The sequence below is a fragment of the Oryctolagus cuniculus genome, chromosome 18, assembly GCF_964237555.1.
Source record: "Oryctolagus cuniculus chromosome 18, mOryCun1.1, whole genome shotgun sequence".
Taxonomy (NCBI): domain Eukaryota; kingdom Metazoa; phylum Chordata; class Mammalia; order Lagomorpha; family Leporidae; genus Oryctolagus; species Oryctolagus cuniculus.
Window position 1 is genome coordinate 44,660,396 of NC_091449.1, and position 25,598 is coordinate 44,685,993.

Genomic DNA, 25,598 nt, shown 5'->3' on the forward strand with positions numbered 1-25,598 from the left:
TGTGTAGAGGAACAGAGTGAGAGCCCAATAAGAGAAACAGTTAGGGGTGTGGACTTCATTCGCTGTTCAGGAAGGGAAACTGACCAACCGGCCTCTAGCCAGGATTCAAAACAGGGTCAATGCAGCACCAACACACACACAGACATACACACATACACAAGTCTCTCTCTCTGTCTCTTTCTTATGTGCCAATGCATGTTCACTTGGACACACAAAAATCTACATTACAACTGGTGCATTTCTCTTTCCACCTCCCTAAGAACTTATCATTGGCTTTGTCAACATATGCTTCATAATAAATAATAAATAAATAAATAAATAATAAAATAACAGCAATAAAAGGAAGTAAAATATAATAGAGTGCTAATGACCTCTCCAATAAATGTTTTCATTTCCCCAGATCAATATCTTTATCAAAAAGATAAATTATGCTTTTAGATACAAGTCTAAAGTTTACTAGTCTATAGTCAATTTATTCCTTGCTGCTTGTGCACACTTTCACTTAAAGTATCTTTAAAAGCAATAGAAAGGCTGAGATAAGATAAGAAAAACCTTAAGAAAGAGACCCCAGATCGCTATCATTCTGTTCAACACTTTCCTCTCCTCTTCTGAAATAAAGAGGCTATGAAACAGAAGTCAATTTCTCTTTTCAAATGACTTACATAAAGGGAATAAAGTCTTGTGTAATGGATGTACTACTTATTTAATTGGTATTCACATTTCTGGTAACATTAGAAAACCAGGTAGAAACAATTAGTAAATTGTTTGTAATATCTTTAATCATTCACTAAAGTGAGACTTGTAAATTATAGTTGCAAATTTTTTTATTGATCAGCTCTCCCTTGCTGTAATGAAATATTGGCAACAGGTATCTTTTCTACAGAAAATAGGTTTATTTTGGCTTGGGTTCCAGATTGGCAACACTCTCCCAAGGTGCACAGAGCATCACATGGCAAGAGACAGGGAGCACATGTGTCTGTCAGTGCTGTACAGTATCACTCTGTCTTTCCTTATAATACCACAGAAGCTCCACCCTAATGATGTTATGTAATACCAGTCACTTCCCCAAAGCTCCACTTCTAAACATCATAGTCAAATTTGGTTTCTATTTCCTTAAAGCCTCATAATAAAGGTTAAGCTGCAGCATCAGTTTGGAAGAATACAAAGTCTTCAAATCATAGCAGTTTTCAAGGTCTATGTTGGGTTATGTATTCTTACAGAGAAATTTGTTTGCAATGTTACCAGGACAAAAGGAGAACAGAAAAGAAAAAGAAACAAACACATACACAAACCAAAAATAATATGACTTTTTTATATTTTGCAGGGAAATATCATGACTTGTCACCTGAGAGAAAATTTTATCAGATGACAAAAACTCCAAGACAATTCAATTTGAAGTTTAATGTAACAACTTATATTTTTCTTACAAATATCATGCTACTATAAAAACTGATGGCTAAAAAAAAAAAAAAACTGATGACTAATGAGGTGATTGACTTCAGTTTCACCTCAGCTGCTTCCTAATACTTGCTTAAGTATAAAATATTTAGAGATATTTGACTGTAAATTGAAATTCTATATGCTATGTTGAAATTAATTCTAGGTAGAGACACAAATACAAAGAACTACAATCCTAGTTTTCATGTGTTGATGGATTTTATAAAAATACAGTGTAAAGAGGGACTGCCATAATAGCCACTCATGTTGAATTGTTAGCAGGAAACATATTGGAGCCAAAGGCCAATAGCTGTCAGGTAGATATAGCACAACCAGTGTGTTTTAAGGAGAGACTTTCAGTATGTTACTGGAATCATGACAATGTACTTTTATGTAATTATTTTTTTCTCAAAAAAATCAATCATCAAGAATTGGTGTATTCTATTAGAAGACACAGCATGGAGTTGAAGAAAAAGAAAACAAATTAGGATATTTTAAAGGGATTTTATGAGAACTTTTGAAGTTATTCATTTTGACTTTATCATTTAGTCATTATTTCCATATAAAAGTTGCTACCACATGTCACATACACTTAGTTATTGGAGTTACAGAGATGAAAAAGCCACAGTTATTGCTTATCATTGCAGTCAATCTCCTTTTATGACAAATTGACCATACAATGTGACAACACACAAGATGGAATTTTCTATAGATAGTCCTGTTTTTGTATGTGATGGTTATATTGATTTATGGACTAGACATTGGGGATGAGTTATTCAATATGAGGCTTCAAATTTGAGTAGTCTTTTATTTTGATAATTTTGTTTACTTGGGGATATAAACAGCATGTATTAAAGGAATAAAATAGTATAAAGCAAGTATATGTGTAGTGCTTGAGTATAATTTTTAAAATGAAGATAAGATCATACAAAACATTTAATAACTTTGAAAATGAGCATCCAGTGGAATTTTGACAGGATAATACCAGTATCAGCTTTAATTATTATAATAATGAGCATGCCACTTTTCACAGGATGAAATGGAGAGTGCCAGCTAATGTTCTATACACTCTCAAATCTATTACTTGCACTCCTTTTGTCTGTCTTCTTATTCAGCATAACTTTACTTTTCATAATCCCCTTGTACCTGGCTCCTACTTTTCTTCATTCAATAAGACATATTGATAGAAATTTGGAGGGGTGGGAAAAATAATACCGGGCACCCTAATTGGCCTCGGACAGAAGTTCCATCACCTTTCAAATGCTGATTTCCCTCAGAGAGTTTTCCACCTCTGGTCGTTTTTCACAGCGAATAACCCCTGCCATGGATTTGGCTCCTGTTCTAAGTCTTCCTCCTGGGATCTGGTAAACCTACTCTTCATGTAGAACACATGGCTCCAAGGAGGGTGGTAGTGTCTTCTCTTTGTAGCTGAACTTTCGGTTTGCTCACTATTCTCTGTTGGGATTTCCACTTCTTGAATTACTGGTATAAAAAGGCATCCAGATACATGCAATTCAAGGATCTACATTTAACTTAAGATCCCAAAGTTGTTTCTTTTGTCTCTTTTCCTGCATTCTGGCTTCTGTTAACCAGATTCAGAGAAAAGAGTGAAGCAGCTGATGAAATGATGTCTCCTTTTTTAGCCCCACCCTACCATCATTGCTTATCCAGTGTGTTTAGTAATACTGCAGAAAAGTATGTAGATATTTAACAAAATTAAAATCAGATTTCCTTGAAGATAAAGATAGGGAGAATAATTTAGTATTAGTATGGATAAGAATAGCATTTATGAAATAAATGGAATATATAGATTAGGATTTGGTTTGAGAATAACGCTTTGAATGAGAATATATTGTGATATGCATTCAGTTGCCTATTGTAAATGAAAAAAGAGAACAGAACAATTAAAGAATAATTATAAAGGTAAATGATCTTTGCTCGAGCAGTTGATTCCTTTGTATAGATCAAATATCTGTCACATAATTTATTCTTTCTGTTTTTAGAATGCTCTTCAAGAATTCTGGTAGTGCAGGTCTGCTATTAATAGAGCATCTGCTTTTATTTCATATGAAAAATGCTTTATTTCTCTTGCATGTTTTGAAGACAGATTCACATGACATAAAATTCCAGATCAGTGCTTTTCCTTCTTGCTTTAATAATTTTTCTTCTTTCAGAACTTTACAGATACCATTTCATTATCTTATGGTTTACAAGTTGTCTGACACAAAGTTTGCCATATTTTTGTCTTTATGTAAATATAATCTTTCTCCCTCTTCACTTTCAAGACTTTCTCTTGATCCTTACTTTCACTAGTTTGATTAAGATGAATCTCCACGAGTGTGTGTTTTTGTGTTCATATGTGTGTTATAGTTATAGTGGCATCAGGGCTCTGAGCATCTTAGATCTGTATTTTTATACTGTCTATTACTGTTTTGATCATTTTTCTTGAATTATGCTAAAATTCCAATGATTCATATGTAAGTTCATTTAATATTGTCTCATGCTTCTTGATTGCACCATTGTATTTTTTGTATTTCATGTTAAGTAATTTCAATTGACCTATTTCTAAGGTCACTGTCTTAGACATTTTGGGTTAATATAATAAAGCAATGTAGACGGGTGACTTAAACAACAGAAATTTATTTCTCATAGTTTTGGAGGCTAGAAACTTCAGGAGAGAGCCATCATCGTGGTCAGGTTCTGCTGAAGACCTTCCTCACTTGCATATGGGCAACTTCTTGCTATGTTCTCACCCAAAGGAGAGAGAGAAAGCCTTAGTCATCTCTTTCTTTTCTTCTAAAAAATAGTAGTCATGCCATGGTGTTCTACATTCATAACTTAATCTAAACCTAATCATTCCCTGAAGGGTCAAATATTATCTCATTAGTGTTACAACACTAGTTTGGGGGTACAAATATTTAGTCCAAAACACCTCACCTCTTGTTTCCCCCATAATTCTTTGTTTCTCAGGTACAAAATGCATTGGCTATATCCCAAAAGTATCTTCCATAGTTTTAATTCCTTCCAACATCAACTCTTAAGTCTAAAACCCAATGTTTTAAATAAAATCTGAATCACTCATGTGTGAGACTTAAGATATGATTTTTTTTTTCCCCTTCCTCAGACATACACTTTGAAAGAGGCATTCCTTGGCTCCCTGCGTTGTCTCCATTTTTTCACACTGATTCATGGTGAGATTCCTGGAGAAGAGTCTGAGTATTAATGTGGAAGTTACCTGCCATGGTTTTAGAATTCAGAGGCTATCATAAATACATTAACTGAATTCTCTTTTTTTTCTAATGGTGTAGACGCAAGTTGTTCTCCAAGGATACGCCCCAGGTGAGATAGTATTCACACCCTCTCTCTCCTTGGAGGCACTTTTCTTTCTTCAGCTTTCAGATGAGTTGGTTTCACCCATATCTCAGATATTGGATCTATTGAAGAAAAGTTATGATTTGGTATATTATCCAACTTTCCTTTCTGGGATGGAAGCATCTCTGATTCCATCTTTCTGTATCTTAAACAGAACATGGAAATCCTTAGAATACTTTCCATGTCATATATTCTTCCCTTACTTCTTCACATTGTTCTAGGGCTTTCACTTTGCAATCAATAACAAAAGCAAAATTTAGTTTCTACCCATAACCATAGTAGTGTCTTTATTATTTCTTCTCCTATCAGTTTTTGTAAAAATGAAAACTTATAAAATAATTATTTCAATAATCACTCCTCCTGAAAATAAGCTATTTATATGCTTCTTATTTTGAACCTAGGAGAATTGTTATATAGTTCTCAGCACTTGGTACCCAGGGACTCCTTTCCCTTTATCATAATTTGAAAGCTAGTGTGTTCTAGTGCAGTGCCAAATCTTCAAATGCAGGTGCAATGCATCAAAAAAGTCTGATATTTCCTCAAATTGTCAGTTCTTGATATTGATTATATCAGGTCTAGAATGAACATTTAGAAAATTATAGACTCTAGGCAGACTGCTGAACTCTTATCAATAGCTCTGCTTGTCTGTTTTGTTTATCAGTGATATAATCTTTTTGGAGACAACAGAGCTTTCATAGACCTATACCCTACTACCTTGATTTGATTCTCTATGGTGATGAAAGGAATATTTGCTTATGTTTTACCATTTTGTTGCATTACTCTGAATCTCTCTGAGAACTCGGATCTAAAAAGTCACTCATGTGCCAAATTTCAACTCTCATTTACTTTTTAAGTGCCTACAGTTTCACTCAGAAATCATATTCACCCACTCTACCATCATTTCATTACATAAAAATATACACCTGCTAAATGAGAGGGTTAAGACCTTTCTTCACACATCTGTAGGCAGGGTCATTGAAGCCGTGGTCTCTTGTTAATACTTACCGGGAATTAATCATAATAATTATAGACCTCACAATGAATAGTGTTTTAAACTTATTTTAATAATGGCAAAATAAAGAGCTGTTCAGTCTTTCTAAATGCAGTTAATCTATCTCACATTAGCTTGAAAATAAGTATAAAATAAAAGGGAAACAACATTTCTTAGGTATGGACCAGGTGTTTTGAGCTGTGCTAAATACAGTAGCCCTAATTCTTGTAGCTTAGTCAAAGGGGCTGCTGCTCAAGGAATTGAATCATTATTTTGAAATCAAAACATGATTTGAATTCAATTCTCCTATACTCCAAGTCATATGGATTATTTCTGTATTGTGAGTGTTCAAAATATTGGCTAAAGATGTAAATGAATGTGTTAATGACTGAATTGCAACATAGCCTGAAGTTTGGTCTCTGAAATTCCATACAATATAACTTCTAACCCATCAGTCTACTACCACAGTTGCAGGATGTAAATTTTTTCATAATAAAAGAGACAATGACTAATTAATGTTGAAAACAACAGAGGAATATATAACATAACGGGAAATGTAAAGAGGCGAAGAAAAAGACAATTTTTGAAGGTAGGGTAGTGATAATATCAGCAAACAGCTTGAAGCCATAGACCCATTCTTTTCTTGTAGGAACCAAAGAGTAGGTTCTAAAACTACTTAGAGCTAAATTTGTCTAATTTGGCTTCCAACAGTTGGTTTTTAACTGCATTGCATGCAATTGCAGGATATACTTGGAATTAAATACAGAGAGGGTACATAGAAGTTAAAGGAAATTAGTGGGAATAGATTTTAGAGAAGTAGAATCACAATACAAATATTAAAAAGTAAAACAAATAATTACAAAAAGAAGAGTATTTTTAATTTTTTCCAGGCATGAAATTATAATCTGATTATCCACTGACTCAGAGAAGTAACAAAGTTGTTACATAAGGAAGGAATGCCATTATAAGGTGAACTTCCAACTATAAGAGTAAGGGGTAGTAGTCTACAACTGCGGGATTAGAGGACAGCATCAGACATGCAGCCAGACATATCTACGACTGACTCACCATTTGCTACATAAGAACAAGTCCCTCCAAATAAAGGATCAAAATAGTTATAGTAATATCCAAGGTCAATACCATAAATTGAATCTACCTGAACAATTTTGGTTATATTTGCTAAACTATGGAGTGCATTCAGTCCTTATCTTGTTTTCTTCATGTTCATAAATACACTGTGAAATATTAATTATTATTTTCATTTTGTATATGAACAGCCTTGCATTAAAACTATACAAGTACTATTTGCTGGAGTCATGATTCAAGCACAGCTGTCAGATTCCACATCTCTTTCCTTGATAACATTGATATTCACTTCATTTGCTACTAAGCCCCAATAAAAATCATTTGGCAGTAATAAATTGAATTTAAGTTTTAATCTAAACTTGTGTACAGGAATCCGAGTCTTTGAAATATAAGATACATGATTATAAATTTTCAAAACTGGAAATCCTTTTTTTTTTTTTTTTTTTTGACAGGCAGAGTGGACAGTGAGAGAGAGAGACAGAGAGAAAGGTCTTCCTTTGCCATTGGTTCACCCTCCAATGGCCGCCGCGGCCGGCACACCGCGCTGATCCGATGGCAGGAGCCAGGAGCCAGGTGCTTTTCCTGGTCTCCCATGGGGTGCAGGGCCGAAGGACTTGGGCCATCCTCCACTGCACTCCCAGGCCACAGCAGAGAGCTGGCCTAGAAGAGGGGCAACCAGGACAGAATCCAGCGCCCCAACCGGGACTAGAACCCGGTGTGCCGGCGCCGCAAGGCTGAGGATTAGCCTATTGAGCTGCAGCGCCGGCCAAGACTGGAAATCTTGAGATGGTTAGGGAAACCAGTTGTAATATTGTTTGAGGATGTTTTTATTATAATGTTAGTGGTTTTTAAAATTTATCTTTTTAAATTGACAGTTAAAATTGTATACATTTATTGCATAAATATGATGCAGATATACATTGTGAGTGACTTTTTTAGTTAATTATCATATCATTACTATACACAGTTATCATACTTGATACTTTATATACATTCTCAGCATTTTTAAAGAATACAGTATATTTATGACATCAGTAATCACCCGAGGCCCTTGTTATGTGATCCCTTTTACACTTAATCCTGTCTTTATGATCAATTATGAACTTAAACTGATCACTTTAACTAGTAAGATGGCATTGGTATCTCCCAACTTAATGGGATTTGGAGTCCCATGGCATGTTTCTAGCTTTACCATTAAGGGTAAGTACAAGTGAGCATGTGCCGAACTGTACATCTCCTCCCTCTCTTATTCCCACTCTTATTTTTAACGGGGATCAATTTTCAGTTGAATTTAAACACCTGAGAATAATTGTATGTTAATTAAAGAGTTCAACTAATGGTATTAAGTAGAAAAAGAAAATACTAAAAAGAATAAAATGGTAAGCCATTCCTCGACAGTCAGGACAAGGGCTGATCAAGTCATTGTTTCTCATAGTGTCAGTTTCACTTCTACAGGTTTCCTTTTAGGTGTTCAGTTAGTTGTCACAGATCAAGGAGAACATATGATATTTGTCCCTTTATGGACTGGCTTATTTCACTCAGCATGATATTTTCCAGATTCCTCCATTTTGTTGCAAATAACCGGATTTCATTTCTTTTTTTACCACTGTGTAGTATTCTATAGAGTATATATCCCATAATTTCTTTATCCAGTCTACTGTTGATGGGCATTTAGGCTGATTCCATGTCTTAACTATTGTGAATTGAGCCGCAATAAACATTGAGGTACAGGTAGCTCTTTTAATTGCCAATTTAATTTCCCTTAGGTAAATTCTGAGGAGTGAGATGGCTGGGTCGTGTGACAGGGCTATATTCAGGTTTCTGAGGAATCTCCAAACTGTATTCCATAGTGGCTTTACCAGTTTGCATTCCCACCAACAGTGGATTAGTGTGCCTTTTCCCACACATCCTCACCAGCATCTGTTGTTGGTAGATTTCTGAATGTGAGTCATTCTAACCGGGGTGAGGTGAAACCTCATTGTGGTTGTGATTTACATTTCCCTGATGGCTAGTGATGCTGAACATTTTTTTTCATGCGTCTGTTGGCCATTTGGATTTCCTCTTTTGAAAAAATGTCTATTGAGGTTCATGTCCCATCTCTTTAGTGGGTTGTCTGTTTTGTTGTTGTGGAGTTTCTTGATCTCTTTTTATATTCTGGTTATTAATCCTTTATCAGTTGCATAGTTTACAAATATTTTTTCCCATTCTGTTGGTTGCCTCTTCACTTTCCTTACTGTTTATTTTGCAGTACAGAAACTTCTCAATTTGATGTAATCCCAAATGTTAATTTTGGCTTTGACTGCCTGTGCCTCTGGGGTCTTTTCCAAGAAGTCTTTGCCTGTGCCTATATCTTGCAGGGTTTCTCCAATGTTCTCTAATAACTTGTTCTCTAATAACTTGTTGGGTCGTAGATTTAGATCTTTAATCCATGTTGAGAGGATTTTTGTGTAAGGTGTAAGGTAGGGGTCTTACATGTGGAATTCCAGGTTTCCCAGCACTATTTAACTAAAATTTTTAAACTTTGACCAAAATCTTCCCAATATACACATCAACCACCCCAACCACCAATAACTATAATTTATTGTTCAAACATGTTTAGCTGCTCTCCACTCACTGGGTCCTGGAAGATGTGATTGGAAATGCTATTTTCCATATTAGTGGTAGGAATTTAATAATTATTGAATATAAGTTCAGTTACTGCACAAAGCATTTGTTCTTCAATTACACTTATTTAATTTCACTAAAAGCTGTGAATTCTCAACCCATTTCACAGGTGAAGAAACTAGAGGTCGAAGGTACTTGCTGACTACTCATGTTATAAAACTGAAACATTCCATTTTCCAGCCCCTACTATTTCCACAACAGGAGACTCATTATCTAGGATGAGGACAAGAACAGCAGGAAGCCATGCTGATAGCTGAATCAGGGTATTGCTCCCTATTGCTAATGTGACCTCCATAGAAATTGTTTGTAGGCTCCAGAAGAGTTGGTAAAGTCCCTGATAAGGTAATTAGGACTTTTTTGATAAATGTTGGTTCCAGAGTTCTGGTAACCCAGCAATTTCAAGTGTCCACCTTAGGTCCCTGAAAAGAATTATGACACTTTTACTTGTAATAACACAATATAAATAGGTGATGACAAATAATAACAAAACAACATAAAGCACCATTAAATAATCAACAAATGGAGACGATATCCAAAGAGAAACTGGAAATGCAGGTGGATTGGTTTGTGTGCTATCATCTGCACAAATATATTCAGAAACAGAAAGCAGGGACAGTGTGCAAAATTAGTGGACTAATTAGATTATACAAAATATTTCAATAAGAGGCAGAACAAATGTGAAGTTTAATAAAAAAGATGGAGAAGGATAGTGACATATGAAAAAGGCATGAGATATTGTTAATCCCATGTTCCTGGTTTAGCTTGCATAACCTAACTTTTATCTCTGCCATGAGGGGGAACATTTTCAACCATCTGCAACAACATTTTGAAATCACCCTTTAGAAATCCTGGGTAAAAAAAAAATGCACCTAACACTAGGGACATCTTCTGCTATTCTCCCATACATCTTAGCTGTGAGCTGGATAGGAAGTAGAGCAGCCTGCACTCAAACTGTTAGGTAGAAAGTCAGCAATTTAGGCCGGCGCTGCGGCTCAATAGGCTGATCCTCCGCCTATGGCGCTGGCATCCCAGGTTCTAGTTCCGATTGGGGTGCCGGATTCTGTCCCGCAGTCCAGCTCTCTTCTGTGGCCCCGGGAAGGCAGCAGAGAATGGCCCACGTCCTTGGGTCCTGCACCCGCATGGGAGACCAGGAGAAAGCACCTGGCTCCTGGCTTCGGATTGGCACAGTGCGCCGGCCGTGGCAGCCATTTGGGGGTAAACCAACGGAAGGAAAACCTTTCTCTCTGTCTGTCTCTCTCACTGTCTAACTCTGCCTGTCAAAAAAAAAAAAAAAAAAAAAAAAAAAAAAAAAAAAAAAGTCAGAAATTTAGCCTATGCATGTGTGAAAAAGACCTGAAGACCAGCACCTACTGTGGAAGCTCCAGAAGCCCAGCATTTTGCATGTCAAAGTCCTGCTCAGACCCTGATAACTATCCAGGTGGTCCCAGTCCTTCCCCCAAGGAAAGTTCCCAGGAGAATTCTCTCTCCTCAGGACTAAATCAGTTACCTGACCTGATAACATGGGGCAATAAAACCTTCACTGATTCCCTAAGGGAAGACCCTCTACTCTGCCTGAGGCCAGCAAATCTGCTAGTTTCACCCAACAAACCCTTCAGCTAGGACTCCCTATCCTTTTTCCTGGAGGAGAGGGGGAGGTGGGTAAAAAGACTCCCTTAAAAACCTCGGGAGTCCAAACAGACCATGTGCTCAGCCCTCTGCTCTGGCCTGCCCAGGTGTATTCTCTCCCTTTAACCATGTAACCTTGCTCTCGCCTAGTCTGAGAGACTGGGCACTCTCTCCCTATTCCTCCCATTCTGACTGATGCCCTATCCCCAATAAAACCTTACTTCCTTCTCTGTTTCACTCCTGAATTCTTTCTTGTGTGAAGGCAAGAACCCCAGGGCTTCCACAGCCTTTTCTCCTGTGATATAAAACCAATGCTCATTTGAGATGCCAAAGTCACAGGCAGCAGCTTAACCCACCTTACCGCCATTACAGCCCTAATTTATCACCTTTTAATAAAATATCCAGAATAAATCCACCAAATTTATCAAGTCTTTATAATTATTATTAGATTTGGGCAATTCACTACAATTCTTTGATACTTAGTTTATTCATCTATAAACTGAGAGGCATTTTGTAAGATCTTCAGTTATTAATTCAAACAGAGATAAAATCAATCCGAATTGTGTTTGCCTTTGAAAGGCTTCCAGAGTCCAGCTAGGAGTTGACTTCACCACTTTCGCTACTGAGCGAAGTGAGTATGTGCCATATTCAGACTGATAGTTAATACTGAGAGGCACACCTTGGTTCTTCAGGATGTATATACCAAAATTCAATCTGAGACCCCAAAAGAAAGAACAAAAAATGTAAACGTGTTGTAGGATCATGAAGCCTCATTTCTACGTTAACTGGTCAAAACTGCACTGGACTCCTATTGATTCTCTGCATTCAAACAGTCATCTAGTGAACCACAGTCAACAGGGCGGTCGGCAGTGACCCACAAAGGAGTTTCAGACATCAGCAGCGCTAAGCAGAACGGACTGCTTTGTCTGTGGTTAGCCACATATTGTATTTTTGCTGCTCTGTATCCATTTTTGTTACATCTAATAAAGTTTTCATTTTTAGTGATCAGGTTTTGAACTTGTTTTGTTTGTTCTTAGCAAACCACAAAACATTGATCAATTTGTACAGCCCAAGAGACATGATATTTTCTCTTATAGACCTTTCAGATGTCTAATGAACCAAGTGCTAACTTAGAATCTCATCTTCTCCAGAATTCTCCCCAACCCTTGCCTGTTATTATCATGTGGAATAGATGAAAATCACTTGAAAAAATATTAGAATGTTTAAAGAGACTAAATCAGTTTCAACTTCCATCTCTGCCTCTTAAAGTTTCAAATTCCATAAAAGTTATAGATGCTCTATGCAGTGAATTTCAAAAGAATTGCTGGTTCTAGAAGCATGGATTATCTAATTTTTTCACCCATTTTTGTGAAATCCCAATTTCTTCCAGAAATCCCCATATCCCAAACAGTCCTACCATTGTCTCTGCCTTTTGATAGTCATATCCACTTATTGTGCTCTGTCCATGCTGTCAGCGATTGGCTTACTCACACCTTAACATGTTACACAATTCTCTCCAATGAAAAAAGCTGCAGGAAACTCTTGAGACAGGATTTTACTCATGACAGAACTTTCCTTCCATTGGATTTCTCAGGTGTGGATATGAAACCTAGAATTGCTTCATCCGTCTTTTTTTAAGATATATTTAGTTATTTGAAAGTCAGAGTCACAGAAGCAGAGAAAGAGACAGAGAGAGAGAGAGAGAGGTCTTCCATCCACTGGCTCATTCCCCAATTGGCCGCAATGGCTGGAGTTTTGCCTATCCAAAGCCAGGAGCTTCTTCTGGGTCTCCCACATGGGTGCCGGGGCCCAAGCACTTGGGCCATCCTCTACTACTTTCCCAGGTCTTAGCAGAGAGCTGGATCAGAAGTGGAGTAGCCAGTACTCGAACCAGCACCCATAAGGGATGCCAGCACTGCAGGCAGCAGATTTTCCCACTATGCCACAGCACTGGCCCCCACTGCATCTGTCTTTAAATCATAGTTAGCCAGCCCAAGATCAAGTCAACACAGTGTAGCACATGAGAAAGATTTGTAAAGACTATCATCCATGATGTTATTGGTTTCTTAATTAAGGAGAATTGCATGAATGAGAACATAGATAAGTTTAATCACTTTGGTTCATGGATGTGAGATATCCTATTGCTTGTCACTGAAAAAATAGCAAATGATTCACTGAAAAACATGGTATGGTGTCTGATACCCAATGGACTTTTGTTGTCTCAGTTCTCTTCCCTGTTTTTCTCACTCAAGGACAAGTTACATCACCTGTAGACCTTTTTAGTGTCCCAAAGCGTATGAATAAATGACCTGTAAATTGGCTTTTCAGAGACATAGGAATAAATTACATTTCTTTTTTAACAAATGTGTTTTTTTCTTTTTTTTTTCTTTTTGAGGTAACACATTTTTAATTTACATCATTGTCAAAAGTTTAATGATCCACTAAACAAGGAACTCGCCAAGCAAAAAAAAAAAAAAAAAAAGAGTTTAGCAGGAATATAGGCAAGGGTTATAAACAATCATCAAAGGAAATGGAGTTTTACATCTTCCTTCCAGGGAAGGAGAGACCCTAGTTTCCATAAGTGAGTCTTTATTATTAACTGTGAGGATTCAATATCAATATGGAGTACAAAATAAGAGTCAAATAAGCCACATAAAATTTCAAATGTGGGCAATGAAAAACAGAAAAAGCACATTGATCCAAGCAGAATGACAATCATAAGACATTTATTATATGCAACCACTTGTACCCTGCTTCTAAACACTGGCTCGAAAGCATCTGCATTTATTCCCACTTACTAATGTCAGACTCTAATTTTAATTTGTTCTGTTCCCTTTTATGAACAACCTTTTATGCTTAGCTGTTGACTGCCTTTCCTTCTGATGGCAGTGTCATTCTATAGAATATCTTGATAGAAATACCTGACATGACCGGAAGGCTAGTAGATTCACTTTGATTTGCAGTCTGTTAGCAATGTGCATCTGAACCTTATGATTGTGTGACCAGTCAAGGTTAATACTAACAGCTTAGCAGTAAGTGGAAACATATACAATTCTGGTTTTTGGCCTAGTGTCATTGTTGGAATTGCATATGTAACCTAGAAGGTGGGCTACATTTGCTTGTCGTAAACAAGGACTTTCTTGTTCAGGAACTCTATTTTGTTGGTAATTTACTGTGCTAACTTTGAATACAGAATTTCCAACTGTGTTCCAGAGTACTGGTATAGCTTGTCAGAAGATATATCACAGTGATGCCCAAACAAGGTTACAGAGGACGGAATTTGCCTGTTTCCAAAGCAACAAGATTGCTATTAGATTTTTTGGGGCCTTTATACATAATTATTTGAATGAATAGTTTAACTGTCCCATTCTTAACTTGTGGAGGTTGATGACTTTAATTGGTGAAACTCTGAAATAGTAAAATTGGCTTTGAAAGTAATAAAACCAATGACACGGAACCGAGAAAACATTTTTTCAGGCCATTTTCTCCAATCTTTTCTGTTAGCAGTGCTGATTCTTTTTTATTATTATTATTTTTATTTATTTATTTATTTGACAGGCAGAGTGGACAGTGAGAGAGAGAGAGAGAGAGAGAGGTCTTCCTTTTGCTGTTGGTTCACCCTCTAATGGCCGCCGCGACCAGTGCGCTGCGGCCGGCGCATCGTGCTGATCCAAAGCCAGGAGCCGGGTGCTTTTCCTGGTCTCCCATGCGGGTGCAGGGCCCAAGCACTTGGGCCATCCTCCACTGCACTCCTGGGCCACAGCAGAGAGCTGGACTGGAAGAGGGGCAACTGGGACAGAATCCAGCACCCCGACCGGGACTAGAACCCGGTGTGCCGGCATCGCAAGGCGGAGGATTAGCCGCGGCGGCCATTGGAGGGTGAACCAATGGCAAAGGAAGACCTTTCTGTCTGTCTCTCTCTCTCTCACTATCCACTCTGCCTATCAAAAAAAAAAAAAAAAAAGGCAATTGAGTTGAATCCCAAGGTTTTCAGAAGACTAATCAAGATAATATTTTCTTCAATTATGCTTATTAATTAATAACTAATTACTATTAAAACTTATTAATGAGGGATATCTTTATAAAGTATAACATCTATGAAAAATATGATTAAAAATACTAAACTGAGCATATAATTACCTTCTTACCTATTGAGATTTATATATGTAGCAATCTTTTCATCTAGGCAAAATGAATTGGAAAGCAGGAAGACTGACAATTTTCACCTTGAGGTACTGGTTTTCATTTAGCTGCATTGAAGACACATATGTGTGAGCCTGTTGAATAATACATAACACACATGACTGCCACACGTTACAAACAATGACAACATTTCTGCTGAGTTTCCTTAGGGATTTTACTCAAGTATAATTTAAATACAACAAAATTAGTTGCTTGATTTTTGAAAAATGTTTACACTTGTGAAATACCAAGATTGAGAACAGTTTCAATCCATTCCCCCACCCCACCCCCTGTGAAATTTCCTCTTGCTTTCCTTCAAGGTCGCTTCCTCACAGATCTCTTTTCTGTCTTTATATTTTGATTCTGGACACCATACAAATGATGTTCATGACATAGCCTTTTACCTGGGTTTTTATTACATAATAAGGTGAACTGGAGATTCACATATGCTGTTACCTGTAACTGTACTCTTCCGTTTTATTTTTCATTTCAATTTCTGATTAGTATTCCACTTTATAAATATTTCATCAGTTCAAGGATATTTGAGCTATTCTCAATTTGGGACAATTGTGAATAAACTCAATATTAACAATTGCATAGGGGTTTCTTCATTACCATGGCTTTCATTTTGCTTGGGTAAATGTCAAAGAGTATAAATTTGGGATCACATGGTAAGTGTGTGAGAGCGATGGTCCTGATTAATCTCACATCAACTTCACTGCAGTATGGTGCCCAGATATGTGGTCAAAGGTTTTTCTGCATATGTCTTAGTCCTTTTTGTACTGCTATAACAAAGCATATACCACAAATATTTTAGGAAAAACAGGTACTTATTTTCTCAGAGTTCTAGAAACTGAAAGTAGATCAAGGCACCAGTTCAATTTTCTGGGACTACTGTTGAAATCTTTACTTAATGTATGCTAAACTGATCTTCTGTATATAAAGAGAATTGAAAATGAATCTTGATGTGAATGGAAGGGGAGAGGGAGTGGGAAAGGGGAGGGTTGCGGGTGGGAGGGACGTTATGGGGGGGAAAGCCATTGTAATCCATAAGCTGTACTTTGGAAATTTATATTCATTAAATAAAAGTTAAAAAAAAAAGATTTTTTTTTCCCCGCAGTAAGCAAGGTAGCAAGATTTAATGGGGTAGGGCATCCATCAGAACGGATGGGACAGAATCAGAGATCATGCCCAGTCCCTCAGGCTGGGAGAGCAAGGTTACATGGTTAAATGGAGAGAATACACCCTGCAGGCCAGGTAGGCAGCTCAGCAGAGAGCTGAGCACTGAGTGGGCAGTCTGTATTTAGACTGGGGCTTATAAGGGAAAAGGGTCCAGTTCTCCCGTCTTTCTCCTTTCCCTCCACCTCCTCTTCCTCCAGGACAAAGTGCTCCCAGGGTTTCACTACTCAGTGCTGGCAGACTGGGGAGCCCACCTGGGAACCGGCAGAGGAGCTCCCCCTAGGGTGCTTTCCTTGGAGGAAGGATGTAATGGTTTTATTGTTCAATGTTACCAGGCCAGGTAACCCATTTGATGCTGAAGAGAGAGTATTCTCCTGAGGAGCTCTCCTTGGGGGGAAGATAACTGGTATCAGTCTTCCCCCCAAGGAAAGATTTTTTTAAAGAGCTTTCATTTATTTATTGAGAGGCAGAGTCACAGGGAATGGGAGAGGGAGATACAGAGGGAAAGGTCTTTCATCTGCTGTTTTGCTTCCCAAATGGCCGCAACCGCTGCAGCTGGGTCAATCTGAAGCCAGGAGCTCCACCTGGATCTCCCACGTGGGTGCAGGGGCCCAAGCACTTGGGCCATCTTCCACTGCTTTCCCAGGCCATAAGTAGAGAGCTGGATTGAAAGAGGAGTAGCCAGCAATCTTACCAAGGAGGCAGGTACCAAAGCCAGCGCACTTGGTAAAGTGATAAGTATAAATACACAACCGATCAAAAAGATAGGGTAAGTGTCAAAGAGATTTCACAAATAAGACCAGTGTAAGCAAATAATGAAGGATAGAATTAAAAGGGAGAGAATGATCCTGCAGGGGAAGAAGGACACACAGCAGACTCATAGAATGACAAACACCCAAAACAGCACTCCTGCCTCAGAATCAACCCTTGGGACATTCGGATCTGGCTAAAAGGCCCATGTGAGTCTCACAGGCATGGAAAGCCATGAGATGGTGGCAAAGAACAATCTAAATGAAAGATCCTGGTGAACAAGACCCCAGCAGAAGGAACAGGCCATCAAGGAGAGAGGTGCCTTTCTCTGAAGGGAGGAAGGAACCTCCACTGTGATACGGCCTTGACTAAACAAGTTCAGAGTTGGTGAACTCAAGGGACTTCCAAAGCCTAGACAGCTCATAGCAAGAGTCTCGGGTGACTGCTGACGTCATAAATAAGAGTGCCAATTGTTAAATCAACAACGGGAGTTACTGGGTACATGCTCCCAACTTAGGATCTCTGTCCTTAATGTGTTTTACTATGAAACTTAAAACAACATCACGGCCTGCGCCGCGGCTCACTAGGCTAATCCTCCTCCTTGCAGTGCTGGCACACCGGGTTCTAGTCCCGGTCGGGGCGCCGGATTCTGTCCCGGTTGCCCCTTTTCCAGGCCAGCTCTCTGCTGTGGCCAGGGAGTGCAGTGGAGGATGGCCCAAGCCCTTGGGCCCTGCACTCCATGGGAGACCAGGATAAGTACCTGGCTCCTGGTTTTGGATCAGCGCAGTGCGCTGGTCGCAGCGCGCCAGCCACGGCAGCCATTGGAGGGTGAACCAACGGCAAAAGGAAGGATTTCAACAGGCTGCACTCACACAACCACACAAGGTATAGGGTATTGTTTGACTAGTAATTTTTTTTTTTTTTTTTTTTGACAGAGTGGACAGTGAGAGAGAGAGACAAAGAGAAAGGTCTTCCTTCCTTTGGTTCACCGCTCAAATGGCCTCCATGGCCGGAGTTACGCTGATCCAAAACCAGGAGCTAGGTGCTTCCTCCTGGTCTCCCATGCAGGTGCAGGGGCCCAAGCATTTGGGCCATGCTCCATTGCCTTCCTGGGCCACAGCAGAGAGCTGGACTGGAAGAGGAGCAACCAGGACTAGAACCTGGCATCCATATTGGGATGCTGGCGCTGCAGGCGGAGGATTAACCAGTGAACCAGGGCACCAGCCCCCATAGCTGGAACATTTTAAAAATCTGAATAAAATTATACTTGTTCCTTTATTTTTGAAAAATTTGAAACCTTCTTCCAAGAATGGTGGGCATTCACATTAATTCCTCTTACTTTGAAAACAATGACCAATTATTTAGATCTTTATTATAATTGCTGTATGTTTTAATCGGGATTTCTCAAACTTCTATTATTATTACATTATTATTATGGCTATTATTGCATAGTCAAACTCTGGGCTATAAAATCATTTAGATGGGGAGATTGTCCTGTGGATCACAAGATGTCAGCTGTCTCCCTGAATTTCTTCCTATTTTCATTGATCTATTTCAAAAACTATTCACTGAGTATTTACTGTATGATTGGATGTATGCTCAATTCTTGGAATAAAATAAAATCCTCTGTCATTATTTAAAGAGCTTTGAGTTCACAATTTAGAGGGTAAAAAAAAAAAACAAAAAATAATTGAAAAGTTTTAATTTGATGCCTACTTTAAATATTTTTCAGCATACAAATTTATTATTCTAAAGTAAATGTCAGCAAATACCTTTGCATATTTGTGTGTTTATGTCTTTAGCCATAGATAGATAGATTACAGTCAGTTTAATGATACTTCAGAAACTTCTACTTTCAAAATATTTCAATGCTTCACCTAGACTGTTACTGATTTATTGCTTCCTTATTCAGCATTTTAAACTGTATATTTCAGAATTCTATATCTATATTAGACTTTGGGGTAAATAAATTTGGTATTTAGGTTTATTACATATTATAGTAGTAGATGCATTTTGTTTATGTTGCATTATAATAAAGCTATCCCAAATATTACCAGTAAATTAGATTAAAATACATGATAAAATATTATGTAGTGTATATAATAATATTAAGCTACGTTACATATATGTACAACATTATACATACATTCTAAGAAAGAATTATTATATTTGGCTATTGAGATTAATTTCTTTTTCCTTTTCTAGATTTTAAAAAATAGCATGCAATTTTCATCTGTATCTGCTAATGAAAAATAATACTGCATTCAACAAAACATGCTGGAAAAATGGTGAAAAACCTTTAAGAAGTGAATCCCATATAAATAAATCTAATTACTAACTGCCAGGAAAGTATTGGAACATTCCTTGGGTGATTGACAGCCCTTGCTGTCTTCTAGAATACTGAGAGAAGGAGGCAGAGCCTGCTCTGTGGCATAGAAGGTTAAGCCTCTGCTTGCAGCACTGACATCCCACATGGGCACTGCTTCAAGCTGTAGGTACTCCGCTTCTGATCCAGCTCCCTGCTAAAGGGCCTGGGAATGCAGTAGAGGATGGCCCAGATCCTTGGGCCCCTGTACCCACGTGGGAGACCCAGAAGAGGCTCCTGACTCCTGGTTGTTGTAGCCATTTGGGGAGTGAACCTGCAGATGGAAGACTTCTCTGTCTCTCTTTGTCTGCAACTCTGAATTTTGGATAAATAAATAAATCTTTTTAAAGAGAGAGAGAGAGAGAAAGAGAGAGGAAACATGAAATAAAATGAACAATAGAGGAATGTGAAGATGATAGAAAGGCTAGCACATCGCCAGAGTCCTACCAGAGAGAAGCTAATGGCCTTACAGAACCACTCCAGTCCTCATTGATGATCAATAAATTAGGAGTTACAAGAGAAAAAAATCCTCCTTGTTTATCCTTGACCAACTTGAGGTTTCAGCAAATTTTGGTTATAAGTATTATTTGTTTAGGGGTTAGGATTTCTTTTAAAGCAAGAAGTGAGGCAAGGCCTGAAGCCTGGGTTACAATGAGCGTCTGGAGTTCTAGACGGTTTCATTTTTTTAACACAGGGAACAGATAAGTATCTCCTCCGATTAACTCTTTCTGTTATTTTGCAAGTAAAATTAAATTATGAATGTGAGCATCAGAAATTCAAAGTGTTCTTAATGCTGGGTCTTTCCAGACACACGCGTGTCCTCAGCCTGGCATTGCATTGTGGTGATGAGCTCACTCTGCAGAAAGAGTTAACAGAAACCTTTGTACATAAGTGGACCTTCAAGTAGCCCAGAAAGGTCTTAAATGGGGTTTGAAGTTGCCCAATTACAGCCCTTCAAATGAATCAAAGATAAGGTCTGATAATCTTCGGACGGGGTCTGAAGCTCTTTGGCAGGAGACAGAGAACAAAGAGTGACTGTCCCTCTCTATGGATTATTAAATGAGACACGGCACCCGCACATCACAGGGCCTGGAGAAAACAAGCACTGCTCAGCCCTTGCCTTCATTCCATTTTTCCCCCAAATAAATCCAGAAAATACACAAAAGACTTTTATTTCAAGGAGTTGAAAGAATATCTTTCGTCTCTTTTTTTGCCTTTGGCCTTTGTTCTGTGGACAATCAAAGAAATGGATCTTTTTTTTTTTCCCTGAGTGCTAAATTTTATTTCTTTAAAATAACTAGAGAAAATGTAAATCTCTGAAAATTTGCCTAAGAAAATGCACTTTGTTCTTGTGACTGTATTTACAGATCCTCATTATTGTTCTAGTTGCTTAAGTACGGGGACAAATGCTCCCTGACAGAAGAATGAGCATGTTGTTTTTCATTCTGTGTGATGACTGCCTGCAATATTAGAAGTAGCTCACAATTACCACACAGACCAGGATTACCTGTGTGTTTTTTAAAGTCACCTTTTCAGAAAACCTCCCTCTTAAGAAGGAGTTATAATTCCAGCAAGAATGTGCTTACTTCTGGACTTCTACTTGGCCTTATCTGTTAAATGGCACTTATATTTTTATCTGACCTTACAATTTAATATCCATTTCTGAGATTCATGAGAAAAATAAATAAGCAATGAGCATTATTATTATTATTATTTCTGCAAGCATTTTATCAGATATCATCCCACAGAATACATAGTCTCTCTCTTTTATCTTTCTATCATCTATCTATCCATCTGTCTATACACACACACACACACACACACACATAAATGCACATACAAATCATACTACTTTGGAAAGTCACACTAGGATTCCCAAGTAGTCTAGCTATAGCACTTTGCTTTGTTATTTGAGAGCATATTTTCCAATTCTCTTAATGTATCAAGATACACGTTACACACAATTTACCATCTCAGCCATTTTTAACTATAGAGTACATGGTATTAAATGCATTCTTAATGCTGTATCTACCACTATCTACCTCTACAATTCTTTTTATTTTGTCAAACTGAAATTCTGCCCACATTAAAAACAATGACCTACACTTCCCTTCTTTTGTCCCCTGGCAACGACCATTCTAACTTCTAGCTCTATGACTTTGGCTATTCTAAGTGTTCGTATCAGTGAAATCTCAGTACTTGCCTTTTTGTGACTAGTTTATTTCACTCAGCACAATATTCTCAAGGTTATTCCATGGTGGAGCGTATCTTAGAGTTCCATTTCTTTTTCAAACATATAAAGTGGTATAGCTGTTGTGTAAAATGTTACAGTGGCTTCTCAAAAAATATTAAAAATATAATTAACATAAGAGCCAGCAGTTCCTCCTCTAGGTATGTATCCCAAAAGGATTGAAAGCAGCGTCTCAAAAAGACATTTCACACTCATCTTTATTATTCACAATACCTAAAACACAGAAGCAACCCAAGTGTCCACAGATGAATGGATAAAGAAAATGTAGTATTTACATACAATGCAATACACATATTCTCATGATTTTAAAATTCCTGTAAATTTTATGATCCCCATTTTATCCATAATAAAATCAATAGATCATAAGATTCAACTCATATATGATCACGTAATAGTAGGTGTCTGAGTTTATAAGACATTTACAAAAATGATAACAATCATTTCAGTTCATTAGTTGGAGATCCATCGAAAATGTCCTATTCATCCGTTCTCCCAAAATCGTTGCCCCCCTAAATATTATAAAAAGGGATAAGGTTTACAGACCAAAATTCCTCCAAATACTAGGAGAACATGAGAAAGCATATGACCATCTCTCTCTAATATAAATATGTACATGTGGAAAGGTGGAATCGATCAATTTAGTGGAGCTAACATAGCAAGAATCTTGAGTGATTGCTGATGTCATAAATAAGAGCGCCAATTGCTAAATCAACAACGGGAGTCACTGAGTACAGGCTCCCCACGTAGGATCTCTGTCCTTAATGTGTTTTACTATGAAACTTAAAAACAACACTACTAGTCGAACAATGCCCTATACCTTGTGCGGTTGTCTGAGGGCAGCCTGTTGAAATCCTTGCTTAGTGTATACTAAGTTGATCTTCTGTATATGAAGGTAATTGAAAATGAAACTCAATGAAGGGCGGGATGGGAGAGGGAGTGGGAGAGGGGAGGGCTGCAGAAGGGAGGGAGGTTGCGGGGGGAGCCACAACAATACAAAAGTTGCACTTTGTAAATAAAAAAAAAATAGTGGAGCTAAAATGTAAATCTTCCTTGCCCAATAACTTATTAAATCATCTGGGAAAAGGTTGTTGTCATTTATTTGATCTGTTTGTTTTTGATTGAGCCTTATCTTGTGCTCTACCTGGGGAAACTATGACACAGTACAAGAAGCATACTTTTTAAAGCATACCTGTTTGAGGTTTCAATCAGCCACTTTTAATGTGTTTTTTACCTAAATTATTATATTACTTTGACACTTTTCCATATTTTCAAATGAGAATAATAATTGTTTTACAAGGCTGTGATGTCAATTAAATAAGATGATGCATATAAGGCAATAAATACTAAATACATAAAAGCTTTACACTTTATAAAATCTAGGGACTGTATGCATTGATTGTTAAGTACGATATCAGCTTTCAGATTTTTAACTATTATCAAATAGTATGTCTTCTCTTATAAGTTAAAAGAGTGATGTCTTGTATGCTCCCAATACTTTTCATGGTAAATATCACATAGGAGTTGTTAAATTTCTACTAAACAAATTTGCTAATAATTCACTTCAATATAATCTTGAAATGGGACACTTCTGAGGTAATCTATGTCTACCTAAATAACTGTCTCTTTTCTACAATTACCTTATTGCTATTTGCTTTGCCAAATCCATGTTGGTATTCTTACCCAAGTACTTAGGGTTTATCTATCTTAGTTCCTCAAAATTATGGAAATCTGCCTTAGATATTGCTCTGCAAAAGTAGACTCTTACAGGAGAGCCATATATTGAGAAATAGTTTCAAAGAGAAATAGTAAAGGGGAACAAGACTTAGTAGAGGAGCAGGAAGACAAGCAAGGATACAATTTCAGGCATCGCCATAATCTCAGCCCAGTATATGGATGGGTTCTCAAGTACAAATTACAAGCCAAACTTGTTCCACTCTAGAAGAGGAACTTGGACTTGATAATCCTGAACCAGCCTGTCCTTGGTTTTAAATAACCCCTTATCAAAGGGAATGCGATTTTGCAAGCAGATGATTCTAATTTTGATACCACTGGGTGAAAGCAGCTGCATTAGTGAGAGGCTGACCTAAATGAAGTTTACAGGTGTGAGACAGACGACGCACAAATTGCACATGGGCACAGAGAAAAAGACAGAGCACTGACAATGCCCACCCCTGATTCCAAGACAGACCCAAGCTTGTTCCTGATTACTTGTGGAAATCTCATGATCAGAATCCTAAACAAAGTCTATCTATAATGGTATTGTTATTGTTATTTTCCTGGAATGTGTCATAGAAGAAAAGACAAACCTTAAAAGATGGCAATTTTTTGATATGGAAATACAGGGAATTTTTGAAAGTTTGCAGACCAGAACAGCGCATCTGTGTAGAATTTTAAGTTTGTTCTCAGACCCAACCCATTCAGTCCTGATTTCTGAGCCTGGTTCACACAGCAATGATCCTCATAAAAAAATTCACACACTTTTGTGGTGATTTTGAAAATATTGTTCCCGTCTATTATCCTTATTGAGCCCCTCAGGGCCCTGAGAAACCACCAGGTCAAGTATCAGTGGTTACGTTTTGCATCAGAGGAAATCAAGTTCAGAGAAGTGATGTGATTTATTCAAGAATACACAATAGAAAATTGGCAGAACTGGGTTTCACAGTTGTCATTTTGTCTTTACATCTAGTATTCTTTCCTTTCCTATGTTAGTAAACATGAACCTCAGTTCAAAACATTAGTTGTCTACAAATAAAACTTGATAGATTCTGCAGCGGTTTAGCTACTGTTGCTGTTGTTTTTAGTTCTGATGCCTGTCCCCACAGGCCAATGAAAACAGGTTCAACAAAGCAAAACTAATCTCAGTTTTCTTTCTATTCTTGTTCTCATAAATTTCTTTTTCAGTATAGTCATTAACTTAGGTGTACCAATAATTTATCTGTATTCTGATTAATCAGTAAGCACCGATCGAAATCTTGGAAAATTCTGGTTGGATGTTTTTCTCGACTTTTGTGACTCTACTACACAGTTTCATGCCAAGCATCGGGTAGATACCCATAGAAGTCACACTGGGGACCGGCGTTGTGGCATAGAGTAAAGCCATGGCCTGCATGCTGGTACCATATGAGGGCCTGTTTGAGTCCTGTCTGCTCCACTCCAGCTTCCTGCTAATGCACGTGGCAAGGCAGCAGAAGATGGCCCAAGTAATTGAGCCCCTGCACCCACATTGGAGACTGAGAAGGAATTCTGGGCAATTTGGGGAATGAACCACTGGATGGAAGATCAATTTTTCTGTCTCTCTCTTTAACTCTGCCTTTCAAATAAATAAATCCTAAAAAAAAAATTCAAGGGCCAGTGCTGCGGCATAGGGAGTAAAGCCGCCACCTGCAGTGGCGGCATCCCATATGGGTGCCGGTTGGAGTCCCGGCTGCTCCACTTCTGGCCCAGCTCTCTGCTATGGCCTAGGAAAGCAGTGGAAGATGGACCAAGTCCCACATGGGAGACCTGAAAGAAGCTCCTGGTTCCTGGTTTCAGATCTGCACAGCTCCAGCATTTGCAGCCAAGTGGGGAGTGAACCAGCACATAGATGACCTCTCTCTCTCTCTCTCTCTCTCTCTCTCTCTCTCTCTCTTTCTGCCTCTCCTTTTCTCTCATTGTTACTCTCACCTTCAAAATAAATAAATAGATCTTTAAAAAAA